Below are 26,331 nucleotides of genomic sequence, written 5' to 3' on the forward strand. Positions count from 1 at the left end.
TGTATTTTAAAAAATTAGTGGTAAGTTGTCATTATGTTTGATAGGGGTATAGTAATTTAATTTAGCTAGTCCAAGCATTTTGCGGATATTAAAAAAGACCCGATGAGCACTAATCATTGCCCTAAATCTAACTCGCTTGTAGTAGCTAAATTCAAGCTGACGCCAAAGGCAGCCCCTTATATTTTCCCCCGATAGTAAAAAATAAGGAGTAGGCGGTCCTGATGGAATTAGGATACAATCCTCCTGCAGTAATTCAGAGCTGTATTGTAGGGCAGCAGCCCAGTAGGATAATTTTAAGTTGGGGAGAGCCCACCCTCCCCTGTCTCTAGGTAGTAAACGAAAATTAAAAGCCCTTCTCGGCTATGAGTAGGCCCCAATAAACTGAGAAAAAAATTATTCAAAGATTCTAAGCATATGGTTATTAAAGTCTAGCGGGATTATCCGAAAAAAAAAAGCAATTTAGGGAAATAGGTCATTTTTAAAACGTTACATCTCCCTACTATTGTGAGGTGTAAGTTATTAATTTTTCAGAGTGATTTCTTCATGTCGTTTGCCAAAGGGATCAAATTTTCTTTAACCAATAAGTCTAAGTCAGAAACTATATTAACTCCTAAATATGTAGCTTTCTTGGTAATACTGTCATCCAACCAATTTATTTTCTTATTTATGACAATCTGAGTTTTTGTTTTATTTAGAGCGTATCCTGAAATTGCTCCGAATTCTTGGGATTCTTGCTCCAGGGCCCTGATAGCCGATTCAGGTTCAGGTGTAATTATAGCTAAATCTTCAGCGTACGCCATGATCTTTGTGTCAGTTCCAAATCTGTTCACTTGAGAAATTGCGGGGTTTAATTCAATTATTTTAATCTGAGGGTCAATATAAAGGGCGAAAAGTAAAGGGGAGCAGGGACACCCTTACCTTGTTCCTCGCGATATCTTTATTTGTTCAGACAGATGTCCATTAATTAGTATTCTAGCAGTCGGGTTTTGATATAATGCCTGTAATGTCTGAACGAACCTTGGTCCGAAGCCTATCCGCCACATGATAGCCCACAGGAATTGCCAGGAGACCCGATCAAACGCTTTTTCAGCGTCTAGAAGAATTAGTGAGATCGGGTCTCCTGTTACCTCTGCGGCTTCGAATAGAGTAATGGTCCGACGGACGTGCTCGGCAGTGCCATTTTTCGGGATAAACCCGTGTTGCCAGCTGGAAACTAATGGCTCGATGTTTGAAGACAATCTGGTGGCGATTACTTTGGAAAAGATTTTTGAGTCTGTATTAATTAAAAATATGGGCCTATATGATGACATCTCCAGGAGTGATTTATCCTTTTTAGGGAATATTACTATTTAAGCGGACAACCAAGAATTTGGTGGTGAGGCCCCATTAAAGATAGAACTTACTACATCAGTGAAGAGGTCTTTTATTTGTTGTGAAAAAACTTTATAAAATTCGACCGGAATACTATCCGTACCAGAAGCTTTGCCATCTGGGAGGCTAGCTAACGCAACTGCGATCTCCTCCCAAGCTGGAGGGATTTCCAATGTATCATGATTTTCAATATTAAGTTTACTTGTTGATATTGTCTCTAAATAATCACTGATCTTAGTTTCTCTATATTCGGTAGACCATACAGTCTCTTCTAGATATAGTTTTTCATAAAATTTCCTGAAGGCTTCCTCTATCTTTTTGGGGTCAGTGGCTATCCCCTCGGTATCTGTTTTGATTGAGGTGATGATATTCATGGTTATTTGTTGTCTTGTGGAGATAGCTAGCTGATGGCTGATAAGTTCGCCACATTCGTAGAGTTTTTCTCTTGATGCTGCCAATTTGGTGGCTATTTTCTCTGCTAAGATAGTCCCCCATCTCTGATTTAGTGACTGATACCATTGTCTGTGCCTCTTCTATTCCTGTTCCTGTCTGAACCGCATGTATTAAGTTTTTTTCTGCGTCAATCATTTGTTTTTGTAACAAATCAACTTGTATTTTGACTTTTTTATTCCTCCTGATTGAAAAACGAAGAGTCTCCCCCCTTATACCCGCTTTTAGGGTATCCCAGACCACCATTGTTGATGCAGTCCCAATATTTATATTGAAGAATTCCCGTATCCAGCCCGCCATAAACTCACAATAATTATTGTCATATAACAATGCCTTTTTAAAAGTCCATTTTGAACTTGGCCCCTGATTGACCCAGCCCTCTAGATTTAAAATTAGCGGGTTGTGATCCGACAATAAACGGGGAGCTGCATTAATACGACAATCTTGGATTAATGAGGATGAGACAAAGAAATAGTCGAGCCTTGCCAGCGACAGATGAGGGACTGAAAAAAAAGTAAAGCCACTTTGTTCGGGTTTCAAATGGGCCCAGACATCTTTTAAACCGTGAGTGTCAATCAAATTAAGCATTGCCTGGAAAACTTTAGGTTTCCTTCCTCTATACGTCCAGGATTTATCCAATTGCCAGACGCTGGGAAGATTTAAATTTAGGTCTCCACACAAGATTACTGAAAGTGGCCAATGCGCAAGTTCTTCATTTATACAGTCAATTACCGCTGGGTCATCTAGATTACTTGCGTATATAGAGCAAATTGTGAATGTAAAGCTAGGAGGGAGAGAGCACCTTACAATCACCCATCTCCCTAATGTGCCAGCTTTTACCTGATTCACAGCTAAGGATAGTGTTTTCCGTACCACGATCCCTACTCCCTTCACCCTGGCGCCCCGGCAATTTTAAATCCTAAGGAGTTCAGCAGAGATTTCTGGCTGCTTTCAATGTGAGTCTCTTGGAGACATACTATGTAACCCTGGGCGTAGTTCGCGAAGTAGCACTACGCGAAGCTACGCAAAGTGCACTTCGCACTACGCGAGCTACGCGTAGCACTTCGCGAACTGCGTAGTACCCTGTTCGCACTGTGCAAGATGTTGTTTTCAATGATTGCACAGTGCGGACAAGCAACCGGCACTGTGCAATCATTGAAAACGGCATCTTGCACAGTGCGAGCTGTAGTTTTCTGCCGCTCAAGTAGATTTTTGCTCGAGCGGCAGCTTTCTCAACGCGGACTAGTAGTTTCTCATCGCGAGCGGTCGCGAGCATACGCGACCACTCACAATGAGAAACCTGACATCCTCGCATTGAGAATTTCGCCGGGAGGTTTATTTTCCACGCTCGCGTTCGCCAACTTGATGTTGCTGATCGCGAACGAGGAAAAAGTCTTGCCGGGATGTCATTTTGCTTTCTCGCGGTCGCCAACTTGACATTGAGGACCGCGAGCAAGCACAAAATGACCGTTGCACTACGCAACACTACCCTACGCGTGTTCGCACTGTGCTATGTGCAAATTGCGTAGTGCGAAGTAGCGCAAACTTCGCAAACTACGCGAGCGTAGCGTAGTGCTTTGCCCAGGCTTAACACTATGTCCGCGCCCATTACTCGTTATACCTGAGCAGTTTTTTGTCTCTTCAGAGAATCATTCAAGCCACAAATATTTATTGAGACAATTCTAAGTTTATTAAATATGTTCATTGTCTCGTTTTAAGCATAATCAGTATGTGGCTCACAGGGACCGTAGTCCAACTCCTCACTTTTTTTTCCCCCCAAGATGTTACTCTCTCTGATTGACCCCCACGTGATTGCCCCCCGTTCCGCCTGCCTCCGACTCACCCCGCCAGTCCCCAGCCCCCTCCCCAGCCCCCGTCCACCCCCGCTCCACATCCCGCCCTCGTACAAACCACTATAAGCGTAAATGTTTCCTAATGTGTCAAAAAGGATTTTTTGAGTAAAACCAACATTTTAACTTTTGACCCCCATGCATTCATGATGGGCCCCCATTCCTAACCGCCACCCCCCCTCCATGAAAAAGTAGTCAGGGAAAACCTGAATGATGGTGAGCAAGTGTGAGACCCCAGCCTCCACCCCACTAAGTAATTTATCCATTAGTAAGCATGATTAGGCTAGAAAAAATAATGGCATTAAGAGTAGTCTTATGGCGGAAAAAAGGGAGGAAGCATTCAAAGGATTTTAATTGAGAGAAAGGTAGCGGTTAGAACCCCCATCACTTTAAGTTTAAATAGTCAATATTAAGGTTTTCAATTTCGTGTCTCATTTTTGCTTCCTCCCGTTGATATCTTTTAGGTGCTCTCCAGCTTTAATTTCAGTTAGAGAAACCGGAGTCGTTCCTTCATACATTACTTTTAGTCTTGCTGGGATCATTAGGTAGGCTTGGGCGCCTTGTTGTTGCAGGGGAGTTATCAATTGGTGCAATCTCCATCTTCGCTCAACTGTTGCGTGACAGAAGTCTGGTTTGGAGAAAAATTTAATTCCGTCTACTTCTTTCTGGGAGTTTGGTCTGGCCTGATCATATACCAATTGAATCAACAGGAAATTCCCCCCAAAAACCAAAAAAAACCTAGGTTTCTCATTTCCAAAGTTACTCCCATCACCCCTTTGTTTCAGTTTAAAGGGAAAACGGTGTGCCCTTTGGACCTCCTGGTCCCAGTTCCAATTGGTTTGTGATGGAAAAGCAGCCCGGAGTAGCTTGACGATATATCCTCTGGGGTCTTCACCCTCCACACCTTCTGGTATCCCAAGAAGCCTCAGATTGTTTCTTCGTAGCCTGTTTTCTTGTTCCTCTAGTTTCGACATTAAGTCGGTGAGACAGGCCTCGTGGGAGGCTCCTTGTTCCTTTACTTGGGATACTTCCGTTTCAAGGGTCTCTGTTCGCCCTTCGACCATTGAGACCCGGACGCCAATATCAGTACAGATCTTATTTAATTTCCTGATACCGCTGTGGAGTTTTTTGGATGACCCCTTAGCAGCAAGATTGTCTGATCTTACTTCTTCCTGAAACTGCTTGATAGAGTCGAGGATAAAGAACAAGGAAGGCTCAGTCGGGGTTTTATCGACCAGCTGCGGGCTTATTACATGTTGGAGGTTGGAGGTTCCCCATAGGCAGTGGCCTATATGAATCTGAATAGTCCCACTTCAGTTGACTACGTCTTTTACTTTTAGTTTTTTTCTTTTGGATGGTTCAAGATGTAGGATCAGATCCTTTTCCTTCAGACTTACTGCTTTCTGTTGAGCTAAGGGACTCATTTTCTGTTCCCGACAAAGATCCATCTGAGACTGAAAAGAAATTCTCAACCATCACATCTGGGGACGGTGGGTCTATAAGTCTAGAGCTCAGGTATTCTGAGTCTCTTCCCTCAGCTTCTTTTTCCCCCAGGGGAATCTTTCCTGTGACTTTGTAGCCGGTGTTATCGGTGGCAGCAATAACAGTAGCGGTGGCAATAGCGGTGGCGATGACAGTTGGAATATCTTGGACACAGGTAATGGTGCCCAGAGCCTGCTCTGTTTCACTTACGAGAGGCCCCCCAACAGAATCTCCCTTGGCTGCCTGAAAAATTGATTGAGTGACCCCTTGTTCTAAATTCACCAGGTCAGTAAGCTTTGGGTAAGGTAGCTTTGGATTATCTGGGTTGCCCCCAGTAGGTGAGCTTAATGCAGTGTAGGCGGTGGAAGAGGTAGACGGTACTTTGGTAGAATGTTTGGCGATAGATGGAGATCCCCCAGTACCACCCACTACGTTCTCTTTTATAAGGTTTGTTCCACCAAGCCTCCCCACATTTTTTTTGCTGGTCCCTGTATCCCTTTTACCTTTGGGAGGAGGGTCCATTTTGTCCTTCTCTTGCTCCTCATGGGTTGCAGCTGACTTTAGTTTAAGTGTCTTCTGACCGCGGGTAGTCATTCTGCGGATCTTCCAGGACGGTGCCTCGTCGTCTCCTCACCGCTTCCGCCACCGCTACCCAGCAGCTTGAAGCACTCTCGGGTCCTTTCAGAGATGGTGGCAGCTATCCAGCCCCTGCCGGCAGCGCGACTCGTGCTGCAGCGAAAACGCACTGTTACCAGAATCCAGACTCAAGGTTTCTCCTGCTCACCGGTCGCCCACAACAGGTTCCGCTTGTGCGTAGTAACAGTCCACTCACATCTGGCATTGCCTGACACAGTGTGTTGATAATGAACGGGTACCACCACACATCCGTCATGTATTGGGAAAACACACTGACTGCCATCGAATAGCCAGCTCCCCCAAAACATTCATAATGTACATTGGCATGCAGTCTGAATGTAAACATATGCAAATCAACAACATACATGTGAAACCCTGTTAACCTGTATCTCCACTTAACATTGCAGAGGGACAATCAACACTTACTGCAGAGCAGAACACAAACCCCATCATTGATGATGTAGAGGACAACCTGCACATATGTCAAGATACCCTCCAACGGATACTGGACAGCCTCTGCACCCCACCCCCAGGAGCAGGGAAGGCCAGCTGCCTCGAGGTGACCCCACCACCTGCACAGACCACGCAGCAGGAAACACACACCACCACGGCTGTCTCCCAGGACCCCCGACCAATACCTGGAGCACATACAACATGTGTGGTCTTCCCAGGTGGAGTTGGCTGAACAGCTGCGGGTGGGTTTTGAGCTCATGGCAGCCACACTCGATGCCATACGTGGGTGTCTGAGTCCCATCATGGACCACGTACTGTCCCTATCGGACACCCCCTGTCCGCACCATGCTCTGCCACAGACCTTGGCTGACCTCGCTGGTGCCATGAATCGTACACAAGAACTGTGTGGGCAGACAGGCACCAGCCATGACAGCACAGAGTTGGGACAGATGCAGAGGTCAATGGAGACCATGAAACGGATGCAGGCTGGAAGGATGTCTGACATGGATGGACACCAGCGAGTAGTAGCTGGGGACTTCAATGCCCTGCAGTACTTCATCTTGCCATTGCTGCCACTGAGCCGTTCCAAGATGACTGCAGCGAGAACATTGACACACACAGCTCCGACCCCTGATGTGTCCGTGACACACAGTGATGCTGCCCCATCACTTTCGCAGTCTGATGTGTCAGTGGCACACAGTGATGCAGCCATCACCCAGCCACATACACCGGACACACCGGACACAGAACCCGTATCAGGGGAGTAAGAAGGGGATGTGAACTACTGTGTGGGGAAGGAGGCAGTAGCAGCCATCACCACCATATGGCCTGTCCTTGCCTGGTTATGACCTATGCATCATGGACAGGGAAACACCTCATAGTGACCCCGGGAACACTCTGCGACGTTCACCCGGACCCCTACACAGACTGTCATTTCTTCACCGCTGACCACTTACGTAGCTATCCTGCTGCGGACTGCACTCTCCCTCTTCCCAATCATTGTGCAATCCCCAAAGGACTCTGGTTGGCACACCGCTGGACTTCCATGTGATGTGGGCTTGGATGGCCATGTACAACCCCAGCTCCTGCAATCACCTGAATGTGAATAAAACATTCTACATCACACAGATGTGTCATCACTATGTTCACTCACATGTGGAGGTATGGCTGGATGTAGGTACAATGATTGCACATGACGGTACACCCTGGTAACTGACATCAATGCGCATGTGTATCTCTGGGACACATGGCCAATTGGATGACTGTGAAGGTGAGTACTATCTGTGTCCCTATTGCACATCAACAACAATCTCACAACCCCCAACGTAGGCACACGTCCATGTATTGAATACGGCTGTGTGTAGGACTGACCCAAATGAAAGCAGGCCAGGAGTGGTATCCTACAGCACATGTGACACCAGAAGTTCACGTCGCATACCTACGCACACACATCTGTGTGGATACATTCTGTTGTGATATATGACATTGCTCCACATGGTCAGGGGTTGGAACCATACTCACATTGCTGAAGTCACATAAGTGCACATGGCGTCCAGCACCTATCCAATAACAAGGTCTGGCTCACAGAGGTGGAGCTTGCCAAAGGGACACCCCCACCATTGGACATGCGTCAGTCAGGTCCTCCCTGTTTAGGGACGATGCTCATTGTGGTGCAAGAGTGGACAATCCAAACAACACACCTCACAGTTAGACACCAGTGAAGTTGCATAGACTTTATTGGCATGTGTGTGTCAGTACGGACGAGGCAAGGGCCACAACAGGCAGGAACATGCTTAAGACACTTACATGCAGCATGGGTACATGTCGAAGTTCAGAAAATGTTGGGGCTAAAATGGGCAACATTCATCACGGATGGCAACGCTCTCAGTCCACCTTGCCTTGCTGGGTGCGTCATGTGTTGTTTGGCATCTGCCCATTTCCCCATGTGAAGGGGCACGACTCACTGCTCATGGGATATGCATAGTGCTCTGCCTCCAGAGTGCGCCTATTGTCTGCTCTGCTGACAGTGATCAGGTGTGAGGGTCCGACAGGTTCACATGTCGTGCTGCATTGCCATGTGTGTGCTCTTCCCCAGCAGTGTGTCCGAATTGGCAAAGTTGCCAAACGAGGCTGAGTTGCATCGGGCATGGACCTGCATCACCTTGAACAGGTGTGTGTACACATGCGTTGCTCCACGCACATGCATGCAGAACCCAGATGAAGGCAGACGTATCCTCTGTTGTGGTGGGATGTGTGAGCTATCCTTATGATGCAACAAGTTGTTGGGACATGTGCTGTGGGTGCCAATCGGATGTGGCTGCAAGAATGTAGTTACTCGTCCATGAATGCCCGTGCAGCTTCATGTGCAATGTGTTCCAATAGTACGTCGTTGTCGTGTTCAAGGAGCACCAGGGTGAGCCAATCCATTAAGTGGTCCGGGCAGGTGTGCCCAGCCAATGCTGTTTCACCAATCTGTAACAAAGCCCAATAGGGGAGTGCCTCAATGTGGTCACTGCACACAAGGGAATTGTGCATTCTCCCATGCACAACTACCAATACATACTCAGTATGTCAAGGCATCCCATGCACGGCTGTCTCGGTTACACTCCTGTTCATGATCCAACAGGGGGCGCAGATACAAGTCATAGTCCAAATCATCAACGGTTGTGTTGGACAGGCAGACATCCATGGGACACTCGAATGTGCATGTTCGGCAGTGGAACCAGTGCTGGACGCATGTGACGTAGGCAATACGGAAGCTGAGCCGGCAACTGATCCGCAGCACTGCCAGTGGCACTGCACCCAGTAAATGCAGCATACATGCACTGTACTGTTCCACGTGACCGGGGTTGTGCATGTGCCTGTTATGGCCTGCCATTGCATTGGAGCGTCTCATGGAACGGGCACTCTTCTGAATTGCGGCAGTTGTGTGGAGGATATGCCACAGCTCTGAGCAATGATTCAGTTGTGTGTGCAAAGTTGGGGAGAGTGGGTTGCTGTTTCCGCGAGAGTCAAGGGCATCCCATGCGGGTGTACCACAGGCAGGGGCATCTGTGTGTGGGGTGTGGATGAGTTGGATAGTTCATTTGGGGAATGCGTGGTGTGGGAGTCGTCCCCGTCTACCATGGCATCTCTCTCAGGGTGTTCCAGGCACGTTCTGGACCAAGGTCGGAGGTGCAGGTGTCCTCCTGCCTTCTGCATTGGAACAATGGAGCTTTCATCCCTGATGTTTGTCTGACTACTACTTGCGTTTTCGGAATGTGATGTGGCTTTGGCGCTGAGATTGGGACAGGGCCTTGGGCTCATGGTGTATGGAGGGCGATATAAACACACATGTTGGCATGTGGAGGCAGATACCCGAGGGGCCTTGCGTTGCTTGTGCGATCTCACTCCGTCTCTCTCCCTCGCTCTCTCCCTGTCTTTCCTTTGTTGGGCGCATGGCACACCTTCTTCTCTTGGATTTGGTCTTCCAGGCTGTGTGCTATGGATTGTCCAGTGAGGAGCCACTAGGACTCATCCTACGGGTTGTCTGGGCTTTTGTTTGTATGGTGTTTTGTGTTGGTGATTGTATTGCTGTTTGACTGAGTCTCCATTTCCCGGCCACGCATGTCTGTTGATTTTCTTGCTTGTGCAACATCAGGCAAAATGTTTGTATTGGGATTCGTGGTGTTGGTGTGCAGTTTCTTGGTCCGGGGTTGGGGGTGGTCCCGGGAGGGGTGTTGCGAGCCTTGGTGTTGTGTTGGAGGGTGTTGTGGCCCCCTTGGGTGTCCAGGCCTCATGATGGGTGGCTCCATGGCTTCTGTTGCCCTTCAGGTGTGGCCCTGGGCTGGTCTCCCTTTTGTGGTGCAGGCTGCCGTCCGACTTTACACCAGGTGAGAGCAGGGTAGAGTTCCTGGTGCTAACGCGTCTTATCGCCTCTTTTGTGTTTTTATCGCTGATGTGGCTGGTCGTTGGGAATGTTGTGGTGTGATGTTGTTGTGGATTTGGCACGGGAACACCCACTCTGCATCTCATTAGCGATAGTTGTGCGGGTCCTCCCTGGCGATGTTTTTTGCAGCTGCTATCGCGGGTAAACTGGTGCTGTGGGCTGTTTACACCGGCTTGTGGATGGGGAGGTATTTTTATCGCAACTTTGGCTGCAAAAAAGTGCTGTTGACTCGGCGATAGTTTCTTGTGAACTTGACCCAAAGATACTTGCACATCCAGTGACACACCCACAGAGGTACTGATGCACTCACCACATATCCCCTTAACCACAAACACACCCAGTCACCCACCAATACAGTTACTAATATGCCCATGTATACACCCATGCTAAGACACTTAGGGCCCGATTCACAGAAATAACTTAAGACAAAATCCTAAATTTACTACCATTTTGGTATTCACAGAAGGCACTTACTCATTTCGCTATTCACAGAAGTTAGGAGCCCTAACTTTAGGACTCCTAAATGCCTTCGGTGAATACCTCAAGTCTTAAAGTTAGGATTTTTCTCAGTTCAGGAGTAGTAAAGTTAGGAGTCCTAACTTTACTACTCCTAAACTGAGAAAAATCCTAACTTTAAGACTTTCGGTATTCACAGAAGGCATTTAGGAGTCCTAAAGTTAGTAGTCCTAACTTTACTACTCCTAAACTGAGAAAAATCCTAACTTTAAGACTTTCGGTATTCACAAAAGGCATTTAGGAGTCCTAAAGTTAGGACTCCTAACTTCTGTGAATACCGAAATGAGTGAGTGACTTCTGTGAATACCAAAATGAGTAAGTGCCTTCTGTGAATACCAAAATGGTAGTAAGTTTAGGATTTTGTCTTAAGTTAGTTCTGTTAGGTCCCTACACAGCCTCTTACACACTGATATAACTCTTATGTAGATACTCACTTGCTTATAGTATGTAATCTAATAGTATGTAATATAAAGTTAAAAGTATTCCATATTTGCTTTCAGATAGCTGCTTGTGTTTAAAGAGAAATGGCAGATGAAATCGTGAGGTAACAAAATATTTTACAATTATGCTTGATTGCACCTATAAACTGGGCTACAGATTACATTTTTAGTGTAACTGGCATATGGCATTTGCCACAACGAGTCACCATGCCTTGCAGTTTTGGTGAAGCAGCTGGGATGGTAACCATCTGTTCAGGTGGTAAGGGTCCCAGCCCCTTTGGAGCCACTGCACCTCCCCAGCCCCTGTCATCCAGAGCCAGACATGCAATATACAACAAGCAGGCACAAAGACACATAGCACACAGAAATGTCCACTTCTATAAGTGGCATTTCTAAAATAGTGATAATAAATCTGCAAACACCATTATGCAGCACTTATTGCTACTATTCTAAACATACCAAACTTGAACCTGCCACCCCTCTCCTTTCAGGAATTACCACTGAAACACACATCAGGGAATCCCCAATGCATTCCTATGAGAGGGCAGCCTCACAGTAGTGAGAAACCAAATAGGCTGTTTGTCACTACTAGGACATGCCACACAGTTAAGGCACATGTCCTACCTTTTACGTACAGCGTGCCCTGCCTATAGGGCTAGCTAGGGTCAAGCTTAGGGGTTACTGATATGTAGTAAAAGGGGAGTCACAGACGTGGCACCCACTTTATGTGCCACATCACAGTGGCAATGAACTGCGCGCGCAGGTCCTGCAATGGCAGAGGCCTGAGACAGGTTTGAAAGGCTACTTTGGTGGGTGGCGCAAGCAGCGCTGCAAGCCCATCAGTAGCATTTCATTTACTGGCCCTGGGCATATGAAATACCACTTTACAAGGGAGTGATAGGTAAATTAAATACGCCAATCTGGAGTAGACCAATCTTACCAAGTTTACCATCGAGAGCAAATGCACTTTAACACTGAACAGCCGTGATAAAGTGCCCAGAGTCCTAAAACCACCAACACCAGGTCAGAAAAAATACCAGGAGGAAGGCAAAAAGTTCAGGGATGACCCTGCAAAAAGGGCCACGTCCAAAAGTATGGTTTTCAGGTGTTTCCTCATAGAGGAGTTTCCATGTGAATACTTCTTCTCTGCACCTCTCAACAGTTTTTTGCTGATTATATTGCATTGGACAATTTTTGGAACAGCTTCCCTTTCCCCTGATGGGATGAAGAAATATTTCCAAACGTTGGAGAACTTCTTTGTCCTGCTCTTCCCTTTCTTTTCGATCTTCACTAGAAGACATGCTGACTTAATAACTCTGTAATTTTAAAGAAAAGTGAAAACACAGGATGGAGCTGTGGTTTGCAGTCTTTACTCAGAGGAATGTGAAAAAAAAACAAATACCTGATTTACGGTGTGGTTTGCAATGTGGCTAGACTTACTGTAGTCAATGAGAAGTTGATGTTTGGATGTGTTCCTAGAATCGCAGAGGACTTGTGGTGGCATTTTGGATGATCCACGTATGCACAAAATGAATACAAAAAAAATAAATAGATTAGTTACCAAACATTGATTTGTAAATTGTTACTCTTAAAATGTATAATAAGAATAAATGTGTGAATTAAATGTTTTTATAAACTTGTATAAATGTATACTTAATTGAACTTATAGGTGAAATTGTAGCACAATTTTAATTTTTTTTAAAAAAGGAAATCCACAAAAAAAACAAAGGTTACGGGGAACTATATAATTAAGAAATAGCATTAAAACTGTGGAAAATCACTGGGGGAAAAAAATCTTACAGAGACGTTATAGTTAGGAAATAGAATTAAAAAAAACCTTAAAATTCACTGGAAAAAACAAAGCTTACAGGAATGGTTTAGTTAACCTTAGATTGTACACACAAAACCATAGAAATTCAGCAGTTATAGTTACCTGAGCTAACTATAACCCACGCCCTCAAAATAGACTGCTTATGACCTCACATATTACATCACTCATGACATGGTCAGTGACAATCCTGATGACATCACTGATGCCATCTCAAATCATATCACTGATGATTTCATCCAGCAAAGTAAACTTCAATATTCCGCATGAAAGACCATTTAAAAAAATAAATATGAAGGCACAGGTGAGATACAGCGCAGGGCTCACTGTAACCTTATCAACTACTACACTCACTTATCATGTAAGAGACAGTTCTCAGCGGATAGTCCTCTCTCATCAGAACCACTACTATAAACATTAATGGCCAAAGTAAAACGCCTAACCGTATAGGCTAGTCTATTGTAAACCACAACAACTCCATTAATGAACCTGGAAATAGATTTTAGTGCAAATGTCAGATTTACACAAATCATACAGCACGAGAGAGGTCTCAGTGAACAGGTTATTACTGATTCATAAAAAAATATTATACTTAGGTGAAAATGCCAGTTAAAACATACAGTTTCAAACTAACATAACATCTGAAATTCACCAGTTATAGTTATCTCAAGTAACAATAACATGCGCCCCTACCATGCACAGAGTTGTCATCAATTATGTCATTTCGGATGTTGCAGTATGTTCTCAATGTTGTCATAAAACATGTCATGAGTGATATACTATTTGAGGTAATTATTTCATGGCGAATGTGCGAGTTACATTGTCACTGAAATTTTCACCTACCTACAACGGCCCTTAAGGGTGGATGGTGAACTCCGTTCTGCTAGCGGATTTTGCGGAATTTTGCCAACTGTGCGCTCTGCTGGGAGTTTGGTAAAAACTCAAATTCCACCGCGTAACGTTGTTTGCCCTGGAGATAATCATGTGAGCTGTGGCGACCGGTGAAGAGTCAGGGACTGGTGGGAGAAGAGACGTCCGTGGTGACACAGACCGAGGCCGGGCAAGAAGAGTCTGCCGCAGGAGGAGGAAGGAAGGAAGATCGAGCTCGGGATAAGGACTTTGGCGGGTTCTGTGCATGACCTGGTGGGGTGCCTGACACGGGGCCCTGGGTGCCACCACCACTCAAGGCCACGGGAGCTTCTGTCTCAAAATCTGTCCCAAACACAGCCCTTCCTGTTCCTACTTGTCTTCTGCATGGCAACGCTCTTTAGCCCAGCTGTAGACTCTCCAACCTTGCAGTGCGTTTGTCACAACAGCTATACTACATACCTAATCCTCCATCTCACTTCGCCAAAAGTCTTTTTCTCCAAGACCTCTTTGACCCCCCCCCCCCCCATCTATCACAAATAATCCTTGATTTCAGTCCTCCGATCATTCCTAGGGCGGAACGGAACTCCACGGAATTCCACAGAGTTTTTATGCAACACTGCGGATTTCAGCATAGTGCAACTCCGCCCAGCCCCAGCGCCTCTTTAATCTTTGTTTTTTATCAGTGAATTTCCAAGGTTTTTGTTAATGTAAAGTAACATATTATTACAATTCCTAAGTATAACGTCACTTTAACGTTTGTTTTTTCCAGTGACTTTTCATGTGTTGTTTAACATGAATGGAGTTGGAGTTGGACACCTGGACTTGGCTAAATGCCAGGCCCTGGCCCAATCCCTGGCTGGCACCCAACCCCCTGCTGTGCATGGCCTTTGGCCTGTTCACAGTGTGGGGCTGGCCCCGCAGGTTGACTATGTGATGTTACAATATAAAGGATGGTATTTCAAGTAATTAATCAAAAGAGGGACGAGGATATATAATTTAGGATGTCCTACACCCACACTTCTCCGGACTCAATATAGCAAAAGCACAGGGGGTAGTAGTTCTTCAAGGAAGGGACAATTTGACCCTATTCAAGTAGAGTCAATGATGTGGCCATACAGATCAGAAGGAATCCACGTGGTCAGATCAAAGTGCCCTCACACACCTGGTGGGGTGTAATGTGTCATCATTGGGTACTCTCCGTCAGCCCGGCACTGCAGTGCTTGATGTGTTTGTAGGCTCTTTAGCAGAGATCTTTAGATCCAGATATGCCTTTTGATGAGTGCAACTGAGGGGGTAAGCAAAGGGTGGTTGTGACTTGAAAGGTGATATAAAAAAGTCTAAGGGGACTAAGTGAATTTTTAATCGGATAATGGTTCCCTTGATGTATTAAAAGCAGTGAAGCTATATTTGGTTGCAATGTACCTTAAAAGCTATCGTGTGTAAGAGTATCTATTTATATATATAGATTGGGATCAACAAGTTTCATGCCTAAACTGCATGGCGGGTCAAGTGGCATTTCATCAGGACCAGGGTATTACCTACCCTATGTAAAAAGATAGGGGGCCACTATTAGCTATCGGGTGCCCACTACAAATCTTAAATACTGCCGCTACATTGATGCCATGGGGTTGATTCCACCTGTGGGAAAGGAATACAGAAGAAATGGTGGCCAAGAGGGAACTGTCAGACCACGGTACAAACTGGCACAGTCCAGTTCATAATGAATCAAATATAGCGCTCTCGGGGGTAGATGCATCCCCACCCTCCCACAGGCAGGACAGTAGACATGTGTCTTTGAATGAGCAATTGTCCGCCTTGTGTTTTCAGTGCAAATGCAGGACTGGTTTAATTTCAGGCTGGCACACATAATTTATCGATGTTTGTCATGTGATCATTGGTTTGTTGTATATATTTTTGTCACAAATAACGTTTCGTATTATGTATGTGTTGTATATATTGTCTCACAAAAGAAATGGTTCTAAATCACGCATACAAATGTGTTGCAATTGTGTTTTACTAATGTGGTTATTTCCTTTTAAAAGACATGTCCAATTGATATTTGAAAGTCTTTTTGAATTATATCAAAACTAAGCAGAATAAATGCTCAAAAACCTCAGAATTAGTGGCCTCATGTTTATCGCGAATATTTAAAATAAACCTCAATTGACACCTTTCTGTGATTTCAATGCACTCTAATAGAGCGCACAGATAAAAGGTAAAAACAAAGAAGTCTCTGGAGCAGCGTGCAGCCAGTGGAAGGGCACTGGACGCAAACAGGAAGCTATGATAGGTCCATGTTCCATGGCAGGGACAGAAGCCCTTGGAAGAATGCAGGAAGAGGAGAGCAGCCAGCAGGAAATAAGAGGCGTGACCAGTAGGAAGCAAGGAAAGAAGAGTGACGAGGAAGCCAACCAATGGTAAGTAATAGGCAGGCTCTAAGCCATAGTGCCAATATCATCAACACTCCCCATCCCACATACAGCAATATCATTAGGAAATAAACCACACAACGCATTGTTTGTGGAGAAAATTGCTGCAGGTTTATTTGCATAACAAATATGCCAAACATGGTGGGTTATCTTACGGGGATCCAAGGGCAGGCAGCCCCTCTGCCACCTGCCTGCCTGATTAGCCAAATTGCACCGTGGCCGTAGCCAATTGGTGCTTACCAATTTTGGGGGAGGGTCTAACCCCTCCCACCAGTGGACCGCCAGTCTACCCCCTTACTCATGCCCCGAGGGGACAGTGTTCTAAGGCAACCCCGGTTGCTCAGGCTTACAAACGCCCGGAGGACTAACGGGGCGCCGTCGTTCCTCCAGGGTCCAAAGCAAGGACTTCCTGGGGATATTTGCACCCTGTTGTGCTCCTGAAGAGGGTACCCCTCTGTACCTTACAGCTTCTGGATGTCCCTATAACTCTGCCTGCAGCACAAAAAACATGTTAGAACGTATCTCCCACCCCAAACCATGCACGTACGCCGGGTAAGCGTTCGGGAGGGATACGGCATAAAGGGCAGCCACAAAGAGGCTGCTAGATGGGTGGGAAGAGGCACTTATACTGCATCCCCTGCCCACCCCTTACAGGAAATGACGAGGCACACGGACCCCTAGGGGTCCCCCAACAACTGGACTGATTCGTGTGCCATCATGTGGCAGTAAGGCGGCCACACTCTTATGAGGGTCCCCTTCGTGGACCACGGGCAGCCAACATAGTGCCAATATCAGCAGCACTCCCCATCCCAAATACAGCAATATCATTAGGAAATAAACCACATGACACATTGTTTGTGGAGAAAATTGCTGCAGGGTTATTTGCATAACAAATATGCCAAACATGGTGGGTTATCTTACGGGTGATCCAAGGGCAGGTAGCCCCTCCGCCGCCTGCCCTCCTGATTAGCCAAAATGTACTGTGGCCTCAGCAAATTGGTGCTTACCAATTTTGGGGGAGGGGGTAACCCCTCCCACCGGTGGACTGCCAGTCCACCCCCTTACTCATGCCCCGAGGGGGTGGAGCGTTCTAAGGCAACCCCCGGTTGCTCAGGCTTACAACCAGCCGTAGGACTAGCGGGGCGCCGTCGCTCCTCCAGGGTCCAGCAAGAGGACATCCTGGAGATATTTGGCATTTGCACCCTGTTGTGTTCCTGCAGAGGGTACCCTTCTGCACCTTACAGCCTCTGGATTTTCCTGTAACCGTGCCACAGCTCTGGGTGTGGCCACCGACACAACCAGGGCCCCCCACCATGGCCGCCATTCCTACCTACATCCTGCTGCTTCAGGTCCAGCAAGAATAAGTCCATGCCCACTCTGGACAGGTGTACCCCATCTTCCTCAAAACATCCTGTGGACGTGGCGTGCAGTAACCCATGTCTGATGATGCCAAAACCCCTTTGCTCCGTAAATTTACGCATAGCGCTGTTAACCCTCCTGCGCGAGACCTCTACGGCCTCCCCTGACCAAGCTCCTTGCCACACTAGGCGAGGCGTTATTTCAGACCACCACAATTCACATGTCCCCAACTGATTGCTTAGCTTACACATAGTGTCCTTCATTTCTTTCAGGAGTACCTTCCTCCCCAAAAGAGTCAAATCATTCCCTCCCAAATGTATAACCAGGACATTGGGCGGAAAACTACTCCTGCCCAGTCACTGCTGCAGCTTTTTCAATAAAAGGTTCCAGAGCATACCCGGGTATCCCAGCCAAATTATCTCAGTGGCGGAGAAGTCATGCCTCCATTTCCTGCCCCCTGCCCACTGAGCCACTCTCCCGACACCCGAATGGCCAATCACCCAGACCTTTGATCCTGGTAAATAAAGAAATGTGTGGTTGCAAAACCTTTATTGCGTAAAAACACACCTAACGCTAAAACTACATTGCACATCAGTACACACATCACTGCACGTCACAACGTCATAAGGTGCCACAATAGGTTCACACTGTACACATTTAACAATTTACTATATTTACAAGCCTAATCATGTCCTCAGGCCCCTTTCTTGTTGAGCTCAAGGCCGTATGTATCTCTTAAAGCATTGAGACTCCCACCGCCCCACCTTCATAATTCGATCTGCGGACATGCCTGCCCTGAAGGCTGTCGTCGTAGCCCCTATCCAAAACGAATGGCTGCAGAACCTCCTGTCCAGACCTATGTTGTCTGACAACTTCAAGCAACTCTGCATTACGTGCTCTACCTGGAACTTTGTGACTGGCGTTCCGTCTGCGTGTATGAGAAGATACCCTTCTGCAGCCAGGCGCAGGTACAGGTAGGTGGCGAGCAGGGCCACTGGACCTAGCATCTCCAAGTCTATGCAACCAGACCACTCTTCCCTCCCCCGCCTGGTCTGTTTTAGACCACATTACTAAGATCTTGAGGGAGGCCTCTGAGAGTGTTGCATCCTTCCCGTTCAATGCCACCCGTGATGTGTCATGCTTGGACCTCGCCACCAACTCCCAATCCTAAAGGCTCTAAAGAAAGCCAGGCTAAAGGTGGCTGCAAAGAGGGCCGCTTCAAACGCTGAATGGGTAACCTTGGGCATCCAGTCCAGCATCCCTTGCAGAGTCTTGAAGTCGATGGGGGACCTGTTGTCCGGAGCCCTCTGCTCGATCCTAGCCCAGCCCTTGAGCGCCGCCCTGATCAGGAAGGAGTTAGTGGGGTCGTTCTGGCCCATCAACCTAGCGTGGTGACTGATAGCCGACAGGTGGCCAGAAATCCAGGAGTGGCTCTTCCCATTGTCCCTGGCCCATACTATGAAAGTCTGTACCCTGAGCTCCAATGGTGACCTCAAATCTTCCCAGGCTCCCAACACTGCACAAAACCTGGCCACACAAGACCTGTAGCGCTTACTGGTCCTGGGTGTTAGGGACAGCTCACCCAGCCCCCTCAATCGCTGTTCCACTTCAGAAGGAACCAGAGGTGTGGTGGAAACGGGGTCATCTCCTCTCTCACTCTCAGCCACACCTCCTGGAACCGGCGCCACTGAAAACGAGAGAGAGCGTCAGCTGCTGTGTTCTGCACACCTTGAATGTGACGAGCCCTGCATTCTACATTGTTAAACAGACAGGCCCGCACCAGATCCCTCAAAAGGCACAACACTAAGGGGCAGCTAGCCGACTGGGAGTTGATAGCCTGAGCGACTGCCAGGTTGTCGGACCAGAACAGGATTCTCTTTGCCGCCAGCACTGTGGGCCATAGGTGGAAGGCTACCACTATAGGGAACAATTCTAACACAGTTATGTTAGCTGTGATCTTCTTTTGGTGCCAAGAGTTGGGCCATCTCTCAGCACACCATTCTCTGTCTAAGATTACCCCAAAACCTGCCTGCCGCATCTGTAAAGAGCGCTAGTCTAGGACGGCTCGCCCAGGGGTCCCTCCAAATGACAGACCCATTGAAATTATCTAAGAAGTCTGCCCACATACTCAGGTTCTTTCTCATCCCCTTGCTCAATCTCGCCATGTGGTATTTCCTCCTCACTTTGGCGGTGGCCCTGGCTAACATGCGCGCAAAGACCCTCCCCGAAGGTATGACCCCTGCAGCAAAATTCAGCTTATCCAGGAGGCTCTGAATGAACCCAAGTAGGGCCTTGTCCTGACCTAATGCTGACTAGATCTGCTGTATCAAGTCCCGTACCTTGTCCTGTGGCAACCCGGACACACCGGCAATAGTGTCCAGCTCAATCCCCAGGAAAGTTAAGATTTGAGCCAGACCCTCTGTCTTCCCAGGCGCGAGCGGGACCCCAGGTGGCTGGCTAGCTCCTCAAAATCCATGAGGGCCTTTTTGCAATCCTGTGTGCCCTCTCACCCGATGAAAAGGAAGTTGTATAGGTAGTGGGTCACCCCTTCCACCCCACGTGTTTCCTGGAGGGCCCACTGCAGGAAGCAACTGAAAGCCTCAAAGTAGGCACAGGAGACTGCGCACACCATGGGCATGCTTCTGTCGTAGAAACCTAGCAGATGTTGGCTGCTCGGGTGGACCGGAAGCCAGCGGAAAGCGGATTTGATGTCTGCTTTCGCTAACCAGGCCCCCATGCCCTTCTCCTGACTAAGTCCAATGCCACGTCCAGGGTACAATAGGACACTGAGCATGAGCCCTTCTCCAACCCATGCTCAACTGATTTCCCTTCAGGGTAGGACAGGTGATGATTCAGCCTAAAAGCCCGGGTACCTTCTTGGGCACCACCCCTAGGGGTGAGACTATGAAATTGTCCAAAGAGGGTCGCAAAAAGGGGCCCGCCACTCTCCCTAATGCCAGCTCCTTCGTTACCCTGGCTTGAACCACTTCCAGTTGTTCCCTTGCAGGTTTGAGGTTGTCGGCCTCCCTGCTTACCAGGGGGCCCACATAAGGGATCTTGAAACCTTCGCTAAAGCCAACTAGTAGCAGCAAACTGTCCTCTTTGTTGAGGTACCGCCTGAGGAGGGGCGCGATGTTGGTGACGATCACTGGAGATGGGCCCTTGACTGCGCGCATGGAAGCAGAGTCATGGAGCAATGGGGGGGACTGATGGTCCTGACTGGTGTGGTCAGGAAGGGGGGCTTGAGTGCCGGCTGGCCAACGCTCCTGCTTTGAGTGGCAAGACGCTTCAGGGTGTGGCCCGCCACATTTGCTGCAGGCGTGCAAGAACTTGCATATTTTCCCCCAGGTGCATGAACCAGTGTTGAAAAGGTGACAAGTCCCCGGGGGTGACCTTCTGAAGACCCCCTCTGGCCTCCACCTGTGTGCTCCCCGAAAGTGAAACCACGTGTGCCGGACTGAAAGAAACCCTTGCCCATGTGAGGCCCCCTTTGTGCTTTGGGCTGTGGACTTACGCTCTGCAATGTGCGGGATCCCATATGGTCCATCCATAGCTAAACCTCTTTCTGGTCCCACCCCATCTCAGGCCACCTGGACATTTTCTTCCGGAAGTCCCTGTCGTAGTGCAACCAACCCACTCCCCCCACTTCTGAGCTTCGCTGTGGATCAACCTGGAGTATTGTACCAAGCCTTGACCTAACTCTAGGAACTTTTCCATGATTACAGAGGATAAGATAAAGAAAGCATCGAGCCAGTTATCGATGGTTTTTTCTAGGTCTGGGCGGTAAATTCTGTTTCGCTCGTGGAATTTGCAGAATTTGGGTAATTTCGTGTTCAGCTGAGAACGCGGAATTACCCAAAATTCTGCAATCTGCAGTTTCACCGAATTTTTTGCTTGTTCGCGCTTTTAAAATGCGTGTTACCGAGATATTTCCCCCCGAGCACGCAAACAGCGTTCGCGAACAGGAAAAAAGCAACGCAAACGGGCAGAACAACCAATTCTGCGTGTTCGCGGAACTTTTGCGTCCTCGCGGGGATTTTACGCCCACCCCTTGTTTTTTCTGGCCATGGCTGATACTTGACTTTCTTGTCATCGTCTTTTCCCCCAACCCTCCTGGCGTCCTGGACCTCCTGGCCTAGCATAAGCAGGGAAAAAATGTCTATGAATTTGCGCTTCCATATTACTACTTTGACTGCCTGCGGCACCTCCCAAGACAGGGAGCGGCATCCTGACAGCAACGGGGCATTGGTGACAGGACAGGGGGGGTGCTGGCAGCGAGATCAGTTGCGGGGGGGGACACAATTATGGGTAGCTGCGATGCTGGAGGCGGAACTGTTGGGGGGACCCCCGGAACAGCCAGGGGGCTGGTGGAAACAGCACCGGTGGCAAGGGGCACCCCTTCCATGGCAGCTGTTGTGCCCCCATGCTTACTGCTGATTCAGTGCTGGGTATGTTGGTGGGAGAGCTGGCGAACCCTGCCGCCCTGGTATCCCCCCCTGACGCCTCTGCTGACTTACTGGTTCCCGATGTACCTGCCCCCACTTTGCATATTTTGGGACCTACCGCAGCGGGTGTCAACCGTTGACCCTGCGGCTCGTTACCTGGTGTGCCCACGCACTAGTGGCCACCAATGCCCCTCCCTCCCCTGTGTTTGTGCTGATGCCCCGGTGTGATACCGAAGTCATCAGGATTGTTAGCCTTCAAGAGTTCCGTGGCCCATGCCAATCCCTTGGTCTTAGCCGTCTGGATGAAGGCTGTCAATTGCGCGTCCTGGGAGGTGCCTGGTTGAGTTTTCTCCACCTGGGACCTCTGGTGGAGCGGCATGGCTATCCATGCCGCTCTTCACACCCCCGGCCACTGACAGAATCTGGGGGAGAAAAATTATAGGTGTAAGACAAAACTGCACGCCTCGACAACTCGAGACACGAACCACCTGTGTTTCTGGTGCCCACAGTCGCTCCGAACTCTCCACCCTGTCTCTGCTCTTGCTTATACAGTTGGTTGACTAGTGAGGCTTTAGGCTGCCGTCCACTCTGAAGACACTTCTGAGGGCCTCTGCATGTGGGGATGAAGGAAGAAGGTTAGTTGTGACCCTCCCATACGCAAACCCGTGTCCTATCTCTTGGACGCACAGCCCTTCGCTCTCCAGTAAGACCCGCCTGGGGCCCAGTGATCAGCCTGATCGCCTCCACCCCACCCTGCGAGCACCGCCCATACCTGCAATCCCCTTCGTGCGTTGCGGATTCGCGATTGCTCCGAGCGACCTGAGCTGCCCCTGAAAAAGGTCAAAGTTACTCGCTATTCCAGGCTCTGGCACTGCCTACAGGGAACTGTGATTTCGCTGCTGCACGCGCATCTTGGTGTAACCCCTGACCAATACCTGTTGCGGGTTTGCGCTGCGTGTTGGCTTGCAGAGCTGGCAGCGGATGTTCAATCTCTTTTGCTGTAAACTGGGAACACAAAACACTAATGAGTTCTGCTGGGTAACCCATGCCGATTACCCGTGCCACTTAAACCTCTCCCATCCTTATTGGGATAGCACCGGCCCTCACATTCGCTGGGGTGCACAGCAAAACCAGTTGTCACTTCCCCGCTAAAGCCCCTACACCTTACTGAAGCGCACACCCAAGCAACTGTCCAGCTGGGCAGAAAGATGACCTAGGCCTAACATCCCCGCCGTCATTCCCCGATCATCACATTCCCACTGTCCCCAGCATTGCCGGCATTCATGCTGCCCTAAACCGGCCCACCGTGGACCTCGTGCGCGCCAGCCCATGTTGCATCCTGTACCTCAAATTGTTACCTGAGCCTCAGTGACCGAGCAGCCCACTGACCGATTCCCCCTGCAACATCCCTGCAACATAAACAAGACCGTCAATATAAATTATACAATGGGCATGCCTCCTTCGAGCATGCATACAGCAGTGAATTGCATTGTTCTGAGACGCCGTTACCCTGGGCGAGCGCTGTACCAATGGCTGAATCTACGAGCGCTGCAGGCGTCCTAACGACCAGCTCCTGCACCCTTGCAAAAGACGGCGGGAGTCTTCACAGCCGACCGCCTCAACATGATGAAACCAGCGGACTCGCTGGTGAAATATAAAACTATTGTGGACCCCATGCCTCCGGAGAGACTGACCTAGCCCTTTAGCCTTGCCCCCTACTACCCTCACTGTCCCCCCTGCCCCGTGGACTCGCACGCCACCCCCCGAGCGTCCAGAGTGCAGCAGTTTCCCCAAATCAGCCCTGCACCCAGGCCGAGGTGCCGCACCCTTGCCCCTCCCCACTGGCTCCACACGAACCAGGCTCCCCGGTAGTGGGTCTAGCACCCAAACCAAAAAGGGGGGGGGAAAGGGGAGTGGAGAGACATGCCTCTGCATAACACGGAGTCACGACCAGGGAAAAACAATGGCGTGCTGGACCGTAGCAGAACCGGCAGCCCAGGGAGAGGCCACGCCTCCGGAGCTACTGCAAGCCTGATACCGCCTTGGTGCCCCCCAGCCTAACTGGTGCAGCAGTGGAAACGTCGCGGATGACCTCCCCCCCACGCAGCAAGCCAGCCTACATGGGCTGTTGGCCCCGAATAGCGCTGCTGGCATGACCGCGCAGGGCCGGGGGAGGCAAGCATTGCTCTCTGGCTCGTGGACCGGGGCCTTGTGAGAGCCAGCAGCAAGGACTCTGCTTGCCAAGATACTGGAGATGAAGGAGCCTCCGCGCCCGTTGCGCTCCCCCTTCACCCCTCCATAGTGTTCCTGCCCCTACGCCACTGTGAAGCAGGAGCCTGGCTGGACTCCTGGCCCTCTCTCGCCCATCGCAACTTGGGCCGGCACGCATTCTGGTCCTGCTCAGGGCCGCCCGACATTGACTGAGAGGCCTCGGCCATTGATACTGGCCTGTGAGAACCGGGAGCTGCCCAAACCCCACCTCGCCCTCAGGCGGACAGAAGCCTTGGCGATAGCCGGGCTAGACCCACCGGCCTGGAAGACAGCCCCAGATAATGGGGAAGAGGGGGGTTGAATCGCCACGCAAACAACTCCTGCGGTCTTGGCACATGTCCAAACGGCGTAAAGGGCAGCCACAAAGCGGCCGCCAGATGGGCAGGGAGAGGCACTTATACTGCATCCCCCGCCCACCCCTTACAGGAAATGACGAAGCACGCGGACCCCTAGGGGGTCCCCCAACAACTGGACTGACTCGTGTGCCCTCATGTGGCACTAAGGCAGCCGCCCTCTTATGAGGGTCCCCTTCGTGGACCACCGGCAGCCAACAGTTTTTAAGCTTTGTTTTAACGACAGCTTTCACTGGCAGTGCAACCACTGTGTATACGGAACCTAAAAATCATGCTTTCGAGACAAGATCAAGCTTTGTGTCAAATTTGGTCATTCCATTCAACAGTTTTTACGTTATAGCTGTTCAATTTTCCAACGGAAAAATAAATGGAGAGAATGCATTTCGGGACCCCCTCCCCCCTTTTTCTTGGCCTCGCTTGACGGATCACCCCAAAATCTTCCAGGGTCGCATCCTACTTCATTGTTTATTTGCTCACCATGCCACCTTAGTTTGGACCCAGACACATGCAAATCAGTCTTGACCCTGTCCCTCATTGTGACAGTCCAGCCCAAACTGCCAAGCCAGGTCCCCCCTGAATCGGAACACAAGCAACCTAGGGCTGGTTTCACCCTAGTTAGGGCTCTTCATCCAGGTAGGTTGGCTCCAGTGCCACCGTGAGAACGGGACCCATGTCTGGGCGTACTCGGCCCGCTTAGAGCATTAAATGCAAAAACAATCAGGTGATGGATGGAATGCTTGAATTAATCTCAGCCACTGGATATCTCTCGGGCCACATCCAATCCCTCGTTTTATTTGTCCACAGAGGCATCTCAGTTTAGACCCAGCCATATGCAAATCAGTTTCGACCCAGCAACTCATGGGAACATTCCAGCCTGAACTGCAAGGTCAGGTCCTCCCTGAACCGGTACACAAGCAACATAGAACTGGTCTCGCCCTAGTTGGGTCTCTCAGCCAGGTATAGCTTAGGTTCAGTACACTGGAACCCACGTCCCAGCATACCCAGCATGCTTAGGGCTCCCAATGCAAAAACAAAAAGGTGATGGATGGAATGATTGAATTAATATCAGCCACTGACAATCGCTCGGGCTGCATCCCAATCCATTAATTTTTGCCCACAATGCCATCTCAGTTTGGACCCAGCCATATGCATATCAGTCTAGACCCAGTCCAGCCCAGCCTGATCTCCTAGGCCAAGTCCTCCATGAATTGGAGCACATGCAACCTAGGACCCGTTTCTCCCAAGTCAGGCCATATCAGCCAGATATAGCCTGGTTCTGGTGGGACAGCGAACCCGGGACCCAGGTCTGTGGCGGGTATGCTCAGACATGCATCAAGTCATCACTGCACCACCTGAATCAAGCTATACCTGGCTGATGACTCCATATCTATCAAAAGCAAAAGCGGTCCTGGGTTGCTTGTGTTCTGGTTCAGGAAGGACCTGGCCTTGCAGTTCAGGCTGGATTGTTCCCATGAGATGCAGGGTCAAGGCTGACTTGCACATGGCTAGGGCCAAACTGAGGTGGTATGTTGGGTGAAAAATGATGGACTGGGATGCAGCCTGACTGATTACCAGTGGCTGAGATCCATTTGAGCATTCCATCCATCACCTTGTTTTTCAAAGCCCTTACTTAAAATAACACCCAGGCCC

The sequence above is a fragment of the Triturus cristatus genome, chromosome 3_1 (assembly GCF_964204655.1).
Source record: "Triturus cristatus chromosome 3_1, aTriCri1.1, whole genome shotgun sequence".
NCBI lineage: Eukaryota > Metazoa > Chordata > Amphibia > Caudata > Salamandridae > Triturus > Triturus cristatus.